Below are 21,493 nucleotides of genomic sequence, written 5' to 3'. Positions count from 1 at the left end.
GAGTGCTTGAACTGCTTATTCAGATGTCATGTATTTGCATTTTCTGTTCGTTTCCCATCACACCCAGAAGGCTAAACAAAGTAATGGGGTAAAGAGAAGGAACTTTTAAAATCTGTGCTGGTGAACCACCAGGCCAACATTTACTAGCAGCTTGATTTTCAATCAAATGTCAGGCTTTTTTTATCACTATGTTGCTCTAAGTTGACTTCAACTAAATATTGTGTGGGACTTATATTCTGTGCAGGGGTCACCTAAGTGACACTTCAGCTTTCAAAGGTATGGCTGCTTATCTCCTACAAGCAATTATTTGCCTTGCCCAGTGATGCATACGATGAGGCTGAAGCATTGTGAATGTGTAATCAAAATTATTCCCTCCCAGTGAAACTTGTTTTGGACCTTGAAGACAGTTTATAAATTACTTTCAGTGGATATTTTTTTCCCCTTATACTATTTGGTAGCATCCATTTCAAATTCAAAAGCAGTGTGGTATGTCCCCCGCCAGCTGGTTGGATTTTACTTGGAACTGGGTAGGTGAATGCGTGATGTAGTTGATAGACCAATAATAGTGTGAAAATTCTCTATTCAGTTGCTCTTCTCCAGTAAAAAAAGTCTTAAGTCGTAGAATAAACAGAACAATCATTACATGCCCTCCTTGGACAGTTGTTTCTCGATTCTGAAGTAAAACTGAATATTTGCGAGCAATCCTGTGATAAAATGAGAAGCTTTTTTAGCTGTGAATGTACATGCAGCTTACCTAGAAAAGGGCTCAAAGTATAGCATCTGTGAAAGTGTTTTTCTTCTTCTCCCTGCCAAGAACTTCCATTTCATAATGTCAAATTCAGATAAGCACATTGTAGCCTGACCATTGAATGCTGAACTGACATTAAGGAACAGGTTTGGGAAACAGTTTGAGATTCTCTGGAGCAGCAGATTTCAAGCAGGGATGCTGCAAAGTAGAGAGAGAAAAGAGGAGTGTTGGAGCGTGTCAACTCTTGAATTTGTAAATGTTAAGAGAGAATTCCATTTATCCTTGGTGTGAGTTAATCAGAATCATTTGAGTCTGTATTGTGTAAGAATAAAGAAGGTAAAGGTGTTTGGGGAATCTGGGCTTTTATAGGTTAGTGGTGATTATAAGGAAAACATGCTTACATGACAACTTTTGCAAAATGTGTGCGCATCATGAATTGTGATTTTAGTAAGCTTTTTTTTTCCCAAATGAGTGGATATTTTAGAGAAGATATATGCTTTAAAATAGTGAAATTTTCTCCTATGCCTATCTTTAAAAGCAGCAATGAATTTAATATAGTGGTTTAAATTTGTTTTGCCTCAGCTTAACAGGGAAGAAAAATAGAATAAGTACCTTGAGGGGGAGTGGTAGAGTAACAATTAGAAAAAAATTCTCACTAATTTCAGTGGGACACTTTTTTTGATCAGATGGAATGGCAGAACTCTAGGTAAGGTTTTCCATGTTTTGTCCTCTGCCAGCTGCTTGCATCCAGCAAGTGCATTCATTTCAATTAATGCAGAGTGCCACATATTAAGCTGAAAGTCCTGTTTACTTCAATGAAACTTTGAACTGCAAACAAAAATTCCTATTGACATTAGAAAATAATTGCAAAAGTTTCATTGTCTGAAAATGCTTATGTACAGTCTCATCCCTCCTTTCTGACTGGCCAAGCCACAGAATCTGTGCAAAGCAGATCTCTGCCCCGTGCAGATTGCCTTATTAATTCTGCTCAGACCTGCTCTCCAAAAATCAGTGCACTCTTGTTTTCTCATCTCTAACCAAATATTCATCATTAATCTGCTTTGGAGTACTGCATGGTTTGTAACACATCAGTAATACACCTGACATAAGCAATCAGGTGAAACATTATTGTAAGTCAAGCAGGCCAGAGAAACAATTTTAAAAATTAATAAGGAAATAAAATATGTGCATTTTATATATTTGTTTTTCTTTAAACTGTTTACAAAGAAATTGTTTTCAATAAATCTCCAGCTTATTTCTTGCAATGTAACTTCCCCTGTGTGAGCTGCTGTTCTAACAAGGAAGAAGCTCCAAAGCCATGGTTTTGAATTTTTGGGATTACTTTTATTTTAACACGGAGACATTACTGAACAATAGTTGATGACCCAATGCAGAAACACATACTTTCATCCATATAAAGCACAATGGTGAATTTGGACTCCATCAGGAAGTTCAACATTTTTAATCACTAGAGATAAACTGCAGGTTTAATAATGAACGTGTCACTTTGTGTAAGTGTTTTTAGGCAAGCGTTTCCCTTTTGTGGAATTTTTCAGCTTGAAGTTGATCCATTTGGCCTTGAAAAAAATACTTTTTGCAGTTTTGGACTTTTCTCTTGAGATACAGTTACACCGGTCTGAAATAAGAAAGTGTAGATTCTACCTTTGGATGCCTCTGCAAATTTTCATTTTGGAGTTTGTTCATTATCCTTCTCTGCTAAAAGAAGAGGTAAGCTAAACAAGGACTTTGTTGTCTGCATCCACAGCAAAGACAATTCATGGAAAAACATTACACAGTGACTTTGAAACACAGTGATTTAGTTGGGTGAGAATAAGGTGTACACTGTTATATCAAAAAGGAAAATAAAATCTATTACACATTCTTTCCGGGCAGTTTTTGTTAATCCACTGCATTTTCTGCTTTCCTTCGCTTCTATGAATTGTATCTTGTTACATCTCAGGAGTTGGTGGGGGATCCCATGAGTGGAATACCCTGGGATGAGACCCCTGTTTGGGAATATTCTCCCACAGTCCCTTGTTGTTTTATGTACTCCAGTTTCCAAGTTACATCATCCCAGTTAAATCATCCAAGTTATGTTGGTCCTTGTCCCTGCCCCAGAATAGTGGCATCCCTGTTCTCCACCCCAGTTCCAGAATGTTCCCTGCTCCTGTCTTCCCCATTGGTCCCTGTTCCCTGTCTCTCAGGGACAGGGAACAGGGACCAATGGGTTGGTTGTTTCCCTTTGACCGCGCCTTTCCACTACCCCTGTGACCTCAACCCATTGGCCCTCGGTGCTGATGCTCCGCCCTTTCCTGGTTGTATAAAATCCTGGACCCTGGTTTGTTCTTGGTTCTTTGTCCCTGGTTCCTTTCTGTGTGAGCTTATTAAACTCCCCAGGAGCACCACACAAAGAGCCCCTCTGGTCACTCTTGTCGACAGTCATGGAGACCGCGGTGTGTGAGTATCTGGTGCGTGGAGCTATCCCTTTCCATGGAGACTCAGCTCTCAGGAGGGTGTTGGTATATCCACCTAGTGTCATAAATGGATTCACAGGGAAAAGCAATATTGTGACAAACTCATATGGTATTCCTGCTCCTCTCAATCCTACAGCCTTGTTTTTATCGAGGAGACCTCCTCAGCCTGATGTGGTTGTGCTAGATTTGACATGTATTATTCTGTTGAAGCTGTTTCTTGCTGCCAAGTACTTCTAGGGATAAAAAGAAAAACTACACCTGAAAAGCAACAAAAAATAACCTCACAAAAACCTACTAACCCATATAGGATAAAAACAAGGCAGAGATGAGTATCTGGCTTTACATGCCAGGATGCCTTGTTCTTGAAGAGATCCTTTGTGGTACAACTTCTGTGAATCACTTGTCACTGGATCCTATGGATGTGATGTATTGCATTTCACTTCCCCCAGTAAAACCAGGCAAATCTTCATCACAATTTTTTTCCCAGACGTTTTCCTTTACAGAAAATTCATGGAAAATTAGTCAAAACACCTAGAATAATACAGCAGCAGAATTTGTAAGTGTTTCTTTGTGCCTGAAGTTTTTTCATAATTCCTGTGGATCTGCCTACCTTGGCTTCAGCAGAAAAGGAAATGTGCCCCATACATGGTGATGCTTCTGGAAGAACTTCTGAAAGGAGACTCCTTTCCCTCTGTGGAAAATGTGATTCAGTTTGCACAGCAGCTGGGGCTGCAATCTACTTTCACAAGTCAGCAAAACAACACTAAACTACTCTAATTTTTGTCAAAGAGCTGGTGCTGTGCCAGTTCTGCTGTCTCATGTCTCGGCGTTTTGTAAGATTTGACACACACTGTGCTGAGGGTTTGGAAATCACTTTGCTATTTGAGGATCTCACTTGGGAGGTGAGATGGAGGAAGTCTGACCAAAATGAAATATTTTACTCTACATGTCAGTTGTGCTGTATAATGTTAAAGGAAAACGTGATGCCTAGACTGGCTGCCCACTGAGATTTAGGCAAACTCTTGGAAGGGAGCTCTTTTGGATATGAAGTAAATGCCAAGTGAGATGTCGATGGGGGAAGTGGAGTATGTAAACTTGGCTTTCTGCCCATTGCTTAGAATTCTGTGACAAACAAAAGGACGCTTGGAAATGGTGTGGCTGCTGAAGATAGCAAGTCTCCATAAATTCCAGCCCCTGGTCTCTAGAATATCCATCTGGGTTTGGCAACAAGAACGTTTTCTCAGCTTTATCTTTGTTAATGGGCAGAACACTGATTTAAAAAGTCAGCTTTGATGTTAAATAGAAAGATGTTTCACTTTGGTTTTATGGTGCTTTGAAGATTAAATACACGTGATTTCTCAGATCTCTTTGTTTCCCTCTTATCCTTACTGTTTCAGTTGCTGTTCTCTAGGATCTAAGACCTTGTAGAAAATGGTGTTTTCAGAGATGAAGGTGTTTTGCACTTTGGTGTTTTGCCTTTTTCTGTGTACGTACACTTTGTACACACCCAGGTGCCTGTTGAAGGAACCCTGTGCTCGTATCTGGTTGAAAAGATAATACCTTGCAAAGATTAGTTTCAAATACCAGGAGCAATGTTTGAATTCAGTTTGACTATCAAAGCTGGGGGAATGGTGGTAGGGAATAAATAAATTGCTTTTCAAAAGTGGGGACTGATAAATGCAAGAAAATCTTTCTGAGCTGCAGTGTTTGCCAGGGCAGCAGGATGGACTTGGGTGTAAAAGATGTCAACCACTTCCAGTTTCCTTTTGTCTTGTGGGGCAAGAAGGACCATTTTATTGTCTAAACACAGGACTTAATACCCCAAATTTCTGTATTGTTGTAGCACAATAAATGGGTAAAAAAGTGAGCATATATTTCTGGATGTGGTTCATTTTCAGTTTCATTGGGATGTAATTTTCATAAAGGATATCGAATAGCAAATGTCACAAATCAATCATTAAATAAAAGAGATTTTCTCGGTGGACAGGTGGTATCTTGTTCGTGATGATGCTTCTTGTATTCCCAAATGTAAACAGCTGTTTGTAGTGGAAACCTCAGTTCTGCACATGGTGGGGAGGAATTTGGTGGTTCCTCTGTTTCTAATTCTAGTCAAAGGCTCCATTTGTAGGAATTCGTGTGCGGAGGTTAAGGGTATGCAAGACTCATCAATTGTTTTCTCTCTGGAGAGCCTGTGTTACATTTTTAGATGCATAGTGCTGTTCTTTTGTCTGTATTGTAACACATAGGGAGGAAAAAGGGGCTCCTTTATGGTTTTTTGATTCTGAAATTGTTCTTTTGGAATAATTTTATTTTGGGAGGCAAGAATAGCAATTGCCTCTGTGTTACCCTGCGGAGGCTTGTAAATACCAGTTACTTACTGCTCTCTTACTTTACTTGAACATGAATAAGTGTTATTATTATGTGACTGATTATTTTGTTTGCTGCATTCTATGTTTTTCTTAATCTATGCAGTGGATAAGATAATTTAGTGAATAGCAATGGAAACAAGTGCCACTTAAATGGGAAGCTGGTGAGGTGTGGGAAGATATTTTGGGATACACACCTGGGTGTCTTTCTGGCTTGTGTGAATCTTCATCTTTAACAAAACTGTGGGGTTTTGGGGGCTATTTTTTGCATAATTACTGCTAAATGTATCCTGAAAAAACAGGATACATTTTGTATTATTGGATTTATCCTTACTCCTGTGGAAAGGGTGGCCCTTGGGCATTCAATAACAGTCTAAATACCTATGGTCTAATGACTCAAAATGGGTGCTTTGTCCCCAAAACCCCCTCGAAAAAGGTATGTATAATGGGTTGTGATGTCATTCCCAGTTTTCCACAAAGGAGTGGTGTTTATCATCCTTCCTTTATATTGAGATTGTAATTTTATAGGGTGTTCTTTGTCTTATTTCTATCTTTCCAAGTTTTTTGACAAGCTGCTGCCTTTTTTCACATCAAATTCACAAGTCCTTTCAACATATTGCAGCTTTTTCTGAGTTGCTCTAGAACCACCACAGACATCCACAGAAATATTAATTAATTATCATTGATTCTGTCATGTAATAACATGAGATACCTGTGGGTATACACTCTATTCACAAGAAAAATAGGTAACAATGGTATTGAAAAATAGGTATCTAAGGTATTGAAATAATTGTATTAAAAGCACGGTATATATCTTCTTGTTAATGTAATAGTGTCACCTGAATAAATAGTCAATTCACTTAGCACCACCTATACTTTAATTTAATCCATGTATTTTCAATGATGCAATTATGTATGCAAATATGTCTATTTTAATCAAGAATGGTAATACACTTTTCAACCAGTATTTAAAATAGTATTAAAATTTATCTTATATGTAATGTATGAGAGGGAAATGCAGTGCTTCTCTGGGGACTTGTGAGTGAGATAGACAAGCCATAGAGAAAAGGCCCAAATTTGATCTTAAAAAGGCAAAACACAATTAGAATTTACCCATGAAATGTGTAGAAATATAATAAAAATATCACCCTGGTTTGTACTGTGAGCATGTGGCATCCATTCTATTCAGTCATCTGGCATATCCTTTAATGCAAATAACTTATTTTACTGTGGTGTGTACCCATCAGGGAAAATTTCATTCCATATGCAGGGAGCAGGGATGCCATCCTACCATGAATGGTCCCATTCTGCCTATTCTAGTTTTAGTTCTAGAACACTGTGTCTCTGCTGCAAACTGTGAAATTCCCCCTTTGAAAGCATTTAAACCCTAGGAATTCTTCTTAAGTATAGCAGGATTCTGTTTAACTAAGGAATAAAGGAATAAAGTCATCTTTTCTTCACATACTGTAACTTTTTGTCTGATTGGTTCTTTTGCATGTACATCACTGAGGAGCATGTGATGTGCTGTGGAGGCCTGTGTGGCATGGAGGGGGTATGGAGGCATCTTTTATCTGTGTCTTTGTTGTTACTTCCATTTTTTTTCCCCCCCTCCTTCTCAACCAAGCATAGAGCAATAGACCTGCAAGCACAACTCCATATGGAGGAGCCTATCAAGGTCAAAACACTTCAATCACGCCTCCAAAATGCTCATTTTGTGTTAACAATTGTGCTGCTTGAACAATTTGCAAATTCAAGTGGTGACATTGCCATTTGTTTTGTCAAAGGTGAGCTAGTGTGATGCTCTGGAGAGGCAGGGGAACCTGGAGAAGAGATCTAATTATAACTGCAGCTTATTTCAGTAACATTTCAGGAACACTGGTGGGAACTGGTGCTTCTAGCAGAATGATGAGTTGTATTTTTGTTTCCTGCCCACAGTATCTAGAAAAATGTTTGCTTACTGTAGCAAATTAAATCATGTCTCTCTCATAATCTGGGACCACCAAGGACAGTTACTACTAGACTCTGTGTCCCATCCAGGGTCTCCACAGTTTTTTCCCATCAGGATATCTAATCAATTACAACTCCCTTCTGGGTTCTCTTTTGTAGACATGATAAAGTCTTGGGTGATTACTTAATTATTTCAGGCAGTTACAATAAAAATATCAAACCTTTTGGAGTAAAAAAAAAAAAAAATCTTGTTTTTAATGTCAGTGCTCTATATGAAAAGGCAAAAAAATAATACCATGTTGCTTAAACTGAAATAAAAATGATAAAATGGGTGGTAGGAAAATGAAATTCTAGTGTAAGTGTTTCTATAATTCCAGTGAGACTTTGTTTCCAGTGAGATTTTGTTTCACCTGCTGTCTCCATTAACCGAATGCTGTTTGTATTACAGAAAACCTTTTTTCTTGTGTGATTTTTCACAATAAGTGCTGTTTTGCTAAAGACTGAGAACAAGTCAGGAGGGAGGGGTTGAGGCAGTAAATATTTGTGCAGTGTATGGGGCTTCTCATGCCCTGCTAGTTAAAATGTATGCTGTTTCAGATTAAAACTAAATGTAGGCTCTGCACTGGGAAAAGCTATTTAAAGAAAACTTGTTTTGTCTCTGACACTGAGAGTGTAGAAGTAGGTGAAGACTGATCAAGAATAATTGGTTATGAATATTTCATCCATGAAGGAGTTTTCAGAGAAAAATAGGATGGCAGAGGCAGAAATTGATGAAAATAGCACTGGGGCATTATAAAAGGCAGAACCCCCACCCCTTTCTTACAGGTTTTATTGTGTAAGGAGAAAGTGGAGCTGAAGATATAGATTAGGAAAATTTGCCCTTTAACATCTATGCAGAGTTTGTGCATATTTGTGTTTTCTAAATAATGACTTTAAAAATTATTGTTATTATTAGTCACTGCCCAGGATAAATATCAGAAAACATTCAGCAGAGTGGAATGGTATTTCATTCCCTACATATAACTTCATCTCCCTTTTTTTAGATGACTTTTCCTTCCTTCCTTTTCCTGCTGGTCCACTGGATGGCTCTGTGATCACATGCTGTACACAGTCATTTCTCTGTAGCGTGATTATTTGCTTAACATCACACCAAAAAACCTCTGCTTCTCAATGTTGAAGGGAAAGACTGTTAATTTCAGCAGCAGAAATAGTTAATGCAGAAAACATCTGTACCAAGAGCAGTGGCACAGAGAAGGGCACAGCTGGAGTGGCTTTGAAGGGCCAACCCCTGGTCCCTCCTGGGCAGCTGTTGTTTCATCTCATCTTGAAATTGCTTTGTGGAGAAGCACAGATAGGTGCAAGGGGGATTGTTGGGTTTATAGGGTACAGAATTATTGGGAATGGGTCTAGTTCAGGTGTTCAGCTGGGTTGATGGGTGAGAATGGTTCTGCTCCTCTTTTTGAGTAGGGATTTCAATGAGGATCTGAGCTTCCTGTGTCTCAGCAAGCCAGAGCTTTTGAAATTTTGCTATTCCAGATGAAAATATCCTACAGCGTTTGAGAGGATGTTTCCCTGGTGTTAATGTCAGTATTAAACAGTGTGCTTGGTAAGAGGGATCTGCAGCTTTGGCCTTGTGCCGTGCATATTTATGCGTATAAATGTATATGATGGATATACTCAGTGTCAGGTGCACCACAGCGTCCACAGGGTGAGGATGCACATTTTTGGTAGGAAATGGTAATACCAGAGAAATGCCATCCAGGCCTATTGGGGCCTGGCTTGGACAGGAATGGCTGTGGTTTCCCCACTCTCATTATCTGTGTTCTTGAGGTTTTTTCTTAGAAGAGAAATGAGGAAGCAAACAGACGCAGTCTAATCTGCACTCTGCAAAATGCATGTAGTACCTTAAAAAGATATCTAGAGGGGAAGTAAATCTTAAAGGCCAATGGTGCTGTAGTCGATTAAAACTGAGGAATGCAAGAGCTTTTTATAGCTGTCTTTTCCTATAAATCACCGACTTCCCCTCCTTGGGAGATTGCCAGTGTAAAATCCAAGAATTTCTTGGCATTACTAAAATCAGAGGAGACCTAGTTTATATTCCCAGACCTGTGCTGAACAGAGCTGGGCAGTGTTTCATTTCTGCACCAAAGCAGAATAAGCCTCTAAAAAAATTACCATGTACATTCACAAATTAGTATAGCAGTGTGTAGTGGCACTACTATAAATTGTATCACGGGGAGCTGCTGCTTTAGTGCAGTGTCTTTAGAAAAAGGCATAATGCATAAAACATCCTTGAATTCTATCTGGTTTTGCTTCTCTTAGAGACTTGAACTGTGTCTGCAGTGTGTGAGCAAGGCCAGAGAGCATGTGGACAGTACCCTCATCACCTGCATGGCTTAACTGTGAGATGAGGCTTTTGGCTTTGTTTTGAGTCATTCCCTCTAGCCCATGCTGGAACAAAGATTGGGAACAGTGCAGAGGATGTGTTGCTCCAGGAGACACTCCCCAAAAGCCGAGTGGCTGGGTGCTCTTAGGTTTGCTTTCTTCCAGCTATGGTTCTGGAGGCTTTGCCTGGAGCATTCCCACATCAGTGTGCTGATGTGAGGGGATTTTCCTAACTCTGCCTTCCTCTGCTCTTAGTTCTACTCTGAATGTTTTCCTGCTCTGAATGTATAAAACCTTTTACCTGTGAAACTAAAAAAAGAGAGAACTCATAGAGTTCATCTACTGTGAAAGTGAAGGAAGGTGGATTAGTGGAACTGTGCAGCTGCCATGAAGTAGATGGATTATTTAATAATTTAATGCAGGCAAGCAGTCTATTTATAACATTTTCAGTAGCGTTCAGTAGTTTTTCCATAATTGCTAAACAGCCTGAAAATAGTTCCAAGGTCTTAAATGATAGAACCTTTTCTAATTAGTGAGTTGACATTGTCTCCTTGTCTCAGGACTCTGTTGGGTTCTTAGCACCATAGTGTGCTGCACAAAAGCTTTCCTAGAAATCAGCAATGCTTTGGAATCTATTTTTAAAAACAACAGAAAAAGCAAGCCCAAGCAGGAACTCATGCTATAGCTGTATGCACACTTCTGCCCACATAAATGGAGTTACTTGAATACTTTGGACAATTTTTTCCCTTTTTGAGTTAAGGGGATTTAGCTCAGATTATTAAATTATATAATTCATTGTTTGTTAGCCATAGGAAAAGTAAAAGACTTACCTAATTATAGAAGGGATGGTAATTGAAATGCACCCTCTGTTTTCAGGCATTTTGTCTAAGCTAAGGCTCATGAAGGAGATGAGCAGTAAGAAGGGTAAGCCATAATAAAAGTGGTAAAATATTTTCTTACCTGGGACTAAACACATGATCATAATAAAACTAGGAATGCAAAATTATAGTTTTCCTTCTCAGTTTCGTTTGTTCTTGTTTTATTAACATGCTAACAATTTAATATTTGTTAAAGATGATTTTTGAGCTGGTACACTATCTCAAATAACTCTAGTGGGAGGAAACTAAACTGAAAGTATCTTTCAATTAGCTAATACATATCTAATAACTTTTTAGACAGTTAAGTAAAACAAAAATAAGATTATTATAGATGTACTTTAAATTATAACAAAATGAAATAATAATTTTATTTTTTTTTAAAATGAAAGAAACAAGCACAATATTTTGCCTGTGTACCATAACTGGTAAGTAGAGTAAATACAATTCTTTTTGCTAGCAAAGAAATTTTTTAAGGCTCATGTGGTTACATAGAAATAATGAGCTGTTTTTATTAGTTACATTCTGCTCTACCTTCAGTTTTGATGTGTGTATAGCTCTATACTGATACAGATACACTCCCCTTAACCCTATATGTAGGAAACCCACATATCCATCTGTGTTTGTCTGTGATTATTTTCCTCTTTCTTTCCTTTATTAGATGCAATCACTCCATTTGTATGTACAATTGAAGTGCTTAGAAAGGAGCAATCTGATTTTGCCGTAGAATGTAATCCTGTTTCATATATTGCTGTTTTAAATGTTCTTCTCTGACAACCTCTATATCTTGGCTTCTGTCTTCTAATATAATATAGAGTATATTTTTCACATTTATGCCTCTGCTCCTTTCACTCTTTATGAACTCTAGGCAGTGAAAAATGGACAGAATAAAAAATTGTGATTTTTAATTTTTTTCTTTTTTTTTTTCCCCGAGATAATATTAAAAAAAAAAACCCAAACTGAATTTGGCAAGGTACTTAAAATGAATGTCTTTCTTATGATGATGGGTGGATTACAGCAGTCTTAGAAGACTTTAAAATGGCTTCATCTGAGCTGGCCTGTATTCTTTACTTGCTCTAGGTTACCAGTGATTGAGAGAGAGATGAGGACAACTGACTGGTGATCAGAATCCAGATTTACTGTGGCCTACATGTGTTTATACACCAATCTAGGAAAGACAGTAATTTTTTACTACAGTGGGTTAAATATCATACAAACAAACTTAACACATTTTTGCAACATCTCTTCTACTTGCAGAAATTCAATCTTCTTCCCTGTCGACAGTCTGATCCAATCCTCTTGCAATCTTCAAAGCTGCGATTGTTCTTGCCAAGGCATCCTGATTATCAAATCTCTTATGCTAATCAGGTCCAAAGTGCTTTCTGACTTTGCAACAGCACTAGATATTTAAGGCTTTATTTATGTTAGAGGAAATAGTCGGGGGGAGGGTGGAGGGGGACGTGGAGAGCCCAAAGTCCTAATTCCAGGTTTTTTGCAACAAGTATTTGTTGAAACGCTCAGAGCTATCTTCTCACAGCTCCAAGGGCTATGTGACTGGGGAAGAGGATCCTGAAGAGAGGGAGATCAGAGATTTCTATATCAAACAAAGGAAGAAATTGTGTTAAGGTCTTAACTTCAAAAAGCTTTCCAGGGCAGCATGTCAGTCTTTGTAGTGGAGGGAAAAGGGACGAGCAGGAGAGGCGGGAGAGAAGGGGAGGCCGAGAGTCCCAGCTCCCCTCAGAGGCAGTGGGGATTCTGTGGCCAAGCCATTGCACAGAAGTATTCCTCATAACAGACAGAAGATATTTCTAACTCAGTCATCAAGAAGATAAGGCTTGACTCTGAGCAGCTCTTGCGTTTCATTTGAGTCGTATGTAATATTTATAAGGCAACTTTGGTGTCTTCATTTTCCCAGAGTATGAAAGAACAGAAGATGATGAGGTCTCAAGTCTACTCCTGTAACCTTAATACCTGTAGTAAGTCTCAGCTCAGCGCAGCTTTGCAGAGAGGGTGTGCAGAGTGCATTGGCACTGATGGTGTGTAGTGCAAGGAAAGATTAAATGACCCCTACTTTGCGATCATCTCTTTTTCTTGTCCTCAGTGAATTTTCTTGAGAGCATCACGCTGACATTTGAATAGGACTGTTGAGGCCTGAGAGCTTTGGCTGGCTCTTAGAAGTAGCCACTGTGCAGATACTAATTGTCTGTGATTTAATGATGAAATTTGGAATTCTATTAACTTGAAAGTATTTGCATGTTCTTATGATTATTTTAATATCATACCTTCCTGTCTGAACTGTTCAGGACTAAGCAATTAAGTCAGCTGTAGTAACACTGACTTATCTTGTCTGACTTGTGTATTCTCTCTCTCTCTCTCCATTTTAAGAAAGATACTCCTGTTTACTGTAAGGTCTAGCTCTGGAAGTCAGTACCAACTCCATTCCCTTTCTAGGGCTATCTTTATATCTGATCCCTATCATTGGTCTACCTGTTTCTTGGCTCTTTCCCTCCCCTTGGAGAAAGGTTCAGTGGGGGAGAGTGCTTAAATGAGAGACTACACTGAAATTTCTTAGTGTGTCGAGGGGCTGTACACAGATTTGTGGTGCTTGTTCAGTGCAGTTCAGGTGAGTTGTGGGGAATACCTAAGAGCAAGCTGTTAGCCAGAAATGGAATGAGGATCCAGAAAAGCTCTACTCTGTTGTCTGAAGGAACAACTGAAGTACATGGGGAAAAGTATGATGGTGTCCAAAGGGCAAGGAGCAATCAGATCTTTTCCTGGTGCCTGGAAACCATGTCCATGCCTTGTGGAGACTTTTCCCAGCATGACCCTAGTAGCTCCATACAGAGGATTAATTTAAATTTAAATAAATATAAACTGTTAAAATGTATAGTCTCATTCAGAACCAGTGTGAAGTGTCAGCACAACCAACTCACTGGGATTCCAGGCTCTGTGTATGGATGGTGAAACAACAGCAAAGGCAAATGTGGTCCATTGGCAAGACAGCAGCAACTGTTAATTAATTTGGGAAACAAAAGAGGAAAAAAATCTCTTGAGCAGTTTAAGCTTGAGCTAAAATAGTACAGCAAGATTAAAATCAGTAATTGTCACGGGTGTTAATTAGAACTGGGACCACACATACAAAATGTGACTCACACAATATGCTAAAGAAGTCATCTCTGAGTCAGGTTACACAGAAATATTCTTTTGCTGTAGCCTATCTTTGTATATTAAATAATTTTTTTCCTCTATGCAATGTATGAAGTCTTTAGGGAGCAGAGCTTATTAGAGCTTAAGTGATAGCCAATACATTTGCCTGCATCCTCTTAAAGTTTGAACTCCCATATGTCAGCTCCAAAGCTGCAAACTCAGCCACAGTATTAAAGATCTTGGAGCCCTAAGGCACTGATCCAGTGTGAATGGAAATTCCTTCATTTTCTTCATGTTATTTTAAAATTTCTGACAAATCAAATGGCATTATAAAGACATTTAGAGGGTTTTGCTCAGCTTCCAAAATCCTTTGGTGGGTCATAAATATTTAAAGTTGATTATTTAAAAGAAGGGGGATAAAGGAGGATATTTACCTGTGAGCTAATTTAAATAAAAATATTAATATATCTCTTCTTCCTTTCTTTAAAATCTCAACTAACAACTGCTGACTTGGAAAAATAAGTTTGTTCTTCTGGAAACTTAGAGAAAGATGGATATAAACTTGAAAATCTTAATATACTGTCAGTTCTACATAAAACCTTTTATATACTCCAATCACATGGATTTCAGTTCTAATAAATGTTTATACAGAAAGTTCACTTATTATAATCTTCTCCAGAGAGTAATGTTGGATTGCAAAACTGTTGGAGGTTGTCATTCAACTGTTTTTTTACTCAAAGACTTTTTGAGTTTTATGATTCTTTGCAATTCTTAAAAAAAGTCTCCCCCTGCTAGCACCTTCATGCTATTGATGTGCCTTGCTCTGGCATAGAAAAGTCTGAGGTCTAGGAAGTTACAGTAGCACAGACCCAATTTTTTTTCTAGAATTGATGGGATTTGGAAGGGCTTTTGGGCTAAGGAAGGGTTAGTTGCAGGATCAGCTTTGCTGCTCTGGTTGCTGAAGCTTTAAGGAAATAAACTTCCACTGAATGTCAAGTTTTTTTAGAAGTGTAGTTTTTATTTCCCCCTCTAATCTGGGGCAAATCTAGGTTTACATCAAAAAATTCCTTGAATGTGATATTATTGTACAGGGAAGGAATATTGATGAGTCAGTGCAACTCCATCTAGCAGGAGATGGAATGTTGTCCAGGGGGAAAGTGTGCTGCTCCCCCAGATTCACACAGCCTCTTCCTATGCAAACAGAGCTTCTGTCCCATGGAATTCCACTGGGTATTTGACTGTTTCCCATGGCTGTGTGTATCCTTACTGGGACAGACAGGGATAAGGGGTTTGGAGCTCAGCATTGCTTCTGATCCTGAAATGCTTTAATTGAAAGAGTCTTCATTGCAAAGTGAAAGCCTCTACTCACTTTTTTTAAGCAAAGGGATGAAATAGCTCAAAGGTTAGCCACTCCAGGATTCACTAACCTCTGTGGCATGCATGAACCTCTGCAATTACTCTTGATAGAACTTCCTATTTGTAGAGCTTAGCCACTCTAGTCAAAGTTGGTCCATCTTGGGCCAGAGACGTGAAGCAACAAAGTTCTGCTAATGAGAAAAAAATAGATTCCTATTAAGTGCCAAAATTAAATTAAGTTCCTACTCTTCCTGTTGGCAGCGTGGAGCCAGGCAGAAGGCAGAACCATATGTGCTTCTCTTAAGTGCTGATTTGCTGAAGTGTTGTTAGCCAGATTTAAGTATTCTCCTTTAACTGTTAATAAATGTGTTCTGGGACACTGAGTTACGGTCCTGAAAATCACCATGCTTGTTTCCAGTATTTGAAAATGTAGTTTGGTGCAAGAATAAAAATAAAAAAAAAATAAAATTTTTGACTGTTAGGTATATTTTGTTTGTATACATGCTGAAACACATGAAGTTATAAAGCATAAAACATGAATTTAAATACAATACCTGAAAATGGGAAGCTGGACAGGTGTTTGGTGCACAATAGGAATTAGAAGTTATGCAGAATAGAAGTACCAGATCAAAGGCTTCTTGTTGCTGGTAGATTTGGTAGGATCTCAATCATCCCTTGCACTGCCCAGCCCTCTCCCCAGATCCCCCTTGAGCACAAGCAGTATTTCCAGTGCAGATGAATCCTGGCCAGCTTCAAAGTCTGCGTTCAGTTAATGCATGGAAAAAGTGTTTCTGGCCTTCTCTGTACCCCTTCAGGGACAGGTCAGCCATTCCTTTAGCTTTACCAAGCTCAGTCTATTTTATTGGGATTTGCCAAATCCTGGTGAACAGCCAGTGAAACCAACAGTCATGAGGAACAAATACCAATAACAGTATTTTAGGAAAAAAAATCAATTTTCTAATTTTTACACTCCCCACTTTCCCACTGCTTTGGGAAGAAATAATTCTGAACTTTAAGGAAAAGCAAGCACAGGACAAGAGGCTGGGAAAAGGGATCAAACCAACAAAAGTAACAAGCAATAATAGTCAAAACATGGAAGATAGGTGGGAGAGCAGAACTGCACCACAAAACCAGGGTCTACTTCTACTTCTTTCCTTTTAAAAGAGAGGTAAGAAATTTGGAGTACAGAACCATTAATTCCTTCTCAAAACTGAAGTACAATCTGTTCTGCACATCTGTGAACGCAGATGGTCACTGTTCTTAATAATTTAGCACAGAAACTAACGCAGTTCCTTCGACTGAGGTAAAAGCCATGTGTGTAGCTTGGTGTTATTCATCCAGTCATCCTGGGTACACCTTTCATTAATAGCTGCACCACAGCTATTTTCACAACAACAGATCCTACACACATTTACTACAGTAAACCAATTTATTTTTATAATAAAATATAGCAAGAGAGAGGCTGAATCTGAAATGGCTTTGTTGTTAGTAGGAAATGACACCCGTTCCCCACATTCCTTTGCCAAGATTTTAGGTCAATTTTTTGTGTTATGGCTTTATATAATGTGCTAGTACATGCTTTATAAAATAAGTGGAAAATGTACTATGGCCTATTATTATGTTTATTGTGTTTTTGATTTGTTTTCATGCCCTGCTTTTCTCACTTAAAATAACAAAGGAGGAATATCTGGGGGATGGGGGAAACCACAGGACACCATATTATTGGTGCCTGCAGTTATCTGGGAGAAACAAGCATGGGAAGTTAGTACTTGATAACTTGTAATAAAATGCACAGAAACATAAATAAAAGAAACCTTGGAGGAGGAAATAGTCTTGGGTTGAATGTTAAATGAAAGACTGTATTAATACCTAGGTAGTATTTATAACTGAAGTTACAGAGCTTATTTATTGGTCTGATCCCTTTTGCCAGTGTATCAAAGTTATAGAACTGCAATATAGTTTTTCTTTTTTTTGGGGGGGGAGAGGAAAGTGAGCTCCAAGCTCTTTAGTAGCACCAGCAAATCGCAGCATCATGCTCTTTCAGTGTTTACAGAATTTTGTATCATGTATTGTGCCTTTTTCTGTGTTAAAAAATGCAATTTGTCTTTTATGCCTTACCAAATGGTGAAAAAAATTTTAAAAAATGAATAATGAATTTAGCCATTAAATGCAATTTTTCAGACAGTTTTCTTTTTGCTGCCAGTACATAACTTATTTAGAATATGTTTAGAGAAAATTGAGGGAAACCATGGACTTGCCTTGAACTGGATGTTTTAGAGCAGTGTCATCCTAATACAGAAACTTGCTCCCTTTTTAGTGGTTGTAGCTAGTTCCCATTGTGTGCTATTACTTGGTTTTGTTGCCATGAATTGGAAACCACATCAAGAAGTAAAGAGGGCTATGTTGGTGTAGAGCTGGAAAACAACTGGAAATCAGGATCTGTCCAGGCTGAAAGAAGATTTTTCCTTCTTCAAATAATCCATTTCCTTACACCCTGTGATTTTCACAACAAAGCAGCATTTTTCCATCTCTTTTTCTAAGTCTAAGGATAGTTTTTATTATGACTTAGCACTGATGTGAACATGCATCTATCTATAGAAGGGGCTGTACTTTTGACTTGTGATTGAACTTAGGGATAAATACTTATTTTGGCCTGAATGGTTTCAGCAAATCTATCCCTTAACCTGCTCCCTTGGAAGCTCTTACACAATTCAGAGCCCTGCAGTAACAAGTAGAACAGGGCTATGCAGGCAACGAGTGAAATATCCCTTCACTGCCCATATAACCACAGATTCACCTTTATTTACCTTTGAAAACAAAACATCTGCACTATGAAATGCTGGTCTAATTACATTTCAGTAGAATATGGTCCAAAATTCCTCTGAAACAATGCTGTGCCAGTGCAAGTTTTTGGTGTTTTAATTTGAATTGCTAAAATTGATATTTGAAATGAAACTTTATTGTGATTCTATTCTAGAATTGGAAGTGGAGAAAAAAGCAACTGTAAGAAATGGAAAGCTAAATATCAAATACAGCTATTGTTCAGAGTGCAGTTGAAGGCTTTTTTTTTAAAAAAAACCCAAACAAATAAATTAAGATTAAACTGTGAATGCTGATAAGTAAATGGGAAGATATTTAGGTGGATGTGTGGGTATGTGTGTCTGAAATAGAACTGTTTCTTTCAGGGTAGGACCAGTCCAGGCTGGTTGTGAACTTTGGTAAGGCACACTCTATCCTATCTGAAATAAGCCATTTGGGAATTTTTTTTTAATTTTGGTTTGGCTTTTTATCCCAATTTGGCAAAAAAGGGAAGTTGCTGATTTGTTTGTATGAAGATACTTTGCTTTTAGTGTAATTGCTTCATGAAGGACAAAGAGCTAAATATGCACACTACACACTTTAGATAGCCCACGTTGTTTGCCTAGCAGATTGTATTATAATAAAAGTAATTTAGCACCTCCCAGGAAGCTCTTTGAAATCTTCAAGAGTAGGAAGGTGGTAAGAAAAGCCTTTCCAAGAGCTTGTGTGAACAATCTCTGTCTTGGCTCTGTGTTATGCTGGTAGCCAAGGTGTTACTGGAATTGATTCAGTCAGCCCAGTCCTTTGTTTATAACCTTGACCCTTTATGCACAAACACATTTCTGAGCTGTATATATTCTATTTAGCATTCACTTAGGATGTTCATTGGGAATATAAGGGAAATGTACACTGAAGGACTCAGGAGCAGCACTCAGCAGGGCTGTAGCAAAGTTTCTTGCTGCAAAGTAGAGTTATGCCACTTGTCACAGTTTTAGGATCAAATCTGGATTAATGAGGATAAAAGAGACAGCACAGAGTTGTTTCCTCTTAATTAACGAAGGGAGGTGATTCTACCCCTCTGTTCTGCTCAGGTGAGACCCAGATTACAGTGCTGCATCCAGCTTTGGGGTCTCAGCACTGGAAGGACATGGGGTGAGTCCAGAGAAGGGACACCAAGTGTTGATCAGAGGGATTGTTCAGCCAGGAAAAGAGAAGGCTTTGAGGTAACCTGAAGTGCAGCTTTCCAGTGCTTGAAGGGAGCCTACAAGAAAGATGGAAAGAGGCTTTTTACTAGAGCATGTAGTGACACAGGGGAATGGCTGCAGGCTGAAAAAGAATGGGCTTGGGTTAGACATTAGGAAAAGAAATCAGTGATTGTAGTGAAGCAGGTTTTCCACAGGAGCTGCTCCATCCCTGAAAGTGTCCCAGGATGACTGAAGTTCTGAGCAGCCTGGTCTAGTGGACAGTGGCCCTGCCCATGGCAGGGTTGGGATGAGGTGATCCTTAAAGGTCCCTTCCAACCTCAAACACTCCGTGTTTCTGTGATCAGGGGGTACTGAAAATAAGGACTAAAAGCCCCTGCAAGCTGTTTCTCCAAATAGGGCTGCCTCTGAGGGTGTACTGTGACACCCAAAGCCTTTTGGAACAACAGATTTTTATGTCCACCTTTGCAGTGATGTGTCGGGGAGATACAAATACAGGAGCAAAAAGCAACTTAAAGAAATAAATAAAGAAATAAGTTGTGGGCAGCTTCATTTAACCTGCTATGAGGTATGAATGGAAAGTATCAGCCTTATTCAGCTTGGCAAAACACGAGGGTAAAGCAGATAAACTGAGGGGTTTTTACTATGAAGCATGAAGCTTGCCCTCTTCCACTGTTATTTGAAAGCCATTGCCACCTCTTTTTCACATGATCTAATGAGTCTGTAGTTAGCCTGAGCTTCAGAAAGTTCTAGAACAGAGATTAGACAGTTTTACTGTGCACTTCACCTGTCTGATTTTTGCATTCAGTTCAGCTGAAATCTCGGTTAAGGAGGGTAGTTTTTTCCAGCCTTACAACTTGAATTAGGAGAAATACAAATCTGTAAGAAATGCTGCACCATAGTGCAGATGCTAGAGAGAAGAAAGATTGCTTGGAACTATGCTAAATACCCCAAAATATGTCTGAGACAATATATCCACATCAACAAGTGTTATGGGCCCACAGAAGTCTGGGAGACAATAGGTGGTCTTGAGGATGTTACTTGCACATTAAATATGCTGAGGGGAAGATTTTCCTGTAGCATCTGTGGCCAAGTCCTGTCAAGTGAGCAAAGTTTTGGCTCTTGGATTCTGCCTTTCTGCTCAATTTCATCTCCAAAGAATTCCCTTCGCATGCTTGGAGACATGGGAAAACAAAAACATTGCAATGATCCTGGGGCATATCTTTAAAAAAGGACCAAAATCACAGTCTTGTGTTGCAAAGACCTGGATTCCATTATCTCCCTGTATTATTTTCATTTTTCCAGAAGTCCTTGGGCAGTGCAGTGGGAATCCCAGGTGCAGCAGAACACCTGCTCTGGGAAGGATGGTGCAAATTTCATTGCATGGTTCAGCGTGTCACCTCACTAACAGCACAAATGTTTGCACCAGGCTGATTGTCACTGTTCTGCTCTGGGAGAATTGTCTCTAGGAGAACATGAAATGAAGCCTTGGAAACCTTTAGGCAGCCTGCCGTGGTTTGTGGGAACATGCCTGGTATTTATGTGTAGGCTGGGAGTGGGCTTTTCTCCTTCCCTTGATTCTCTGGGCACAAATATGGGATTGCTCTGATGAGGATAAATTGCTCAGGTGTTATTTCTGGAACACTTCTAATAAAGTGTCAGAGATTATTGCAGGAGAACTTGGTGGTTTTAATATCATTACTTCATGTTCGGAGGAGACTGACATTTAGCTAAAATCAAAATTTAGGAATGTCACAAGGGAACAGTTAGTACTGATTTTTGTATGTAAGGGGAGTTTGTTTTGTTGCTTGCTTGATTTGATTTATAAATTACAGTGTTGCAGAATTTTGTTCTGTTGTTCACTCTTTTGCTTTCATTTTCAATGCTTCTAAATTATACTTGTAATGGTTTCCACTCAAAATCCTTTCTAAATCTCACAGAGAATTGTGAATGTGTTCAAGAAGGGCACCTTAAACTTTTCATTTAATTATGAAATCTTTACTTGATAAGATTCAGTCCAGGAGGGAGATATCAGCACTGCCTTTGGCTTTTAATAGCTGAGTTTAAGTGACAAAAATAGGATGGTTTGTGGTGCTGGTCTAGCTATTTTCATCACATCTGATATCGATACCAGCGTGAAAAATGCACTTGTGGGCCTCCCCTGATAATGTCTTCTTTTAAAGACAATGTAATC

At 38.8% G+C, this 21,493-nt stretch overlaps 1 long non-coding RNA gene across 1 annotated transcript in view; it reads left to right on the top strand.

Annotated features, from left to right (window-relative positions):
- The first annotated feature begins 3,111 nt into the window (after nt 1-3,111).
- The window catches only part of LOC148183883 (uncharacterized), an 89,049-nt gene continuing 70,667 nt past the window's right edge, over nt 3,112-21,493 (top strand). The window contains exon 1 of the long non-coding RNA XR_015773141.1: nt 3,112-3,216. This is a non-coding gene — a long non-coding RNA (uncharacterized LOC148183883). The remainder of the gene's footprint in view (nt 3,217-21,493) is intronic.

This window comes from Pseudopodoces humilis, chromosome 8, assembly GCF_049639895.1.
Source record: "Pseudopodoces humilis isolate 2021_Gansu_Grassland_sample_001 chromosome 8, ASM4963989v1, whole genome shotgun sequence".
Taxonomy (NCBI): domain Eukaryota; kingdom Metazoa; phylum Chordata; class Aves; order Passeriformes; family Paridae; genus Pseudopodoces; species Pseudopodoces humilis.
This window is presented reverse-complemented; position numbering and strand designations above follow the sequence as displayed.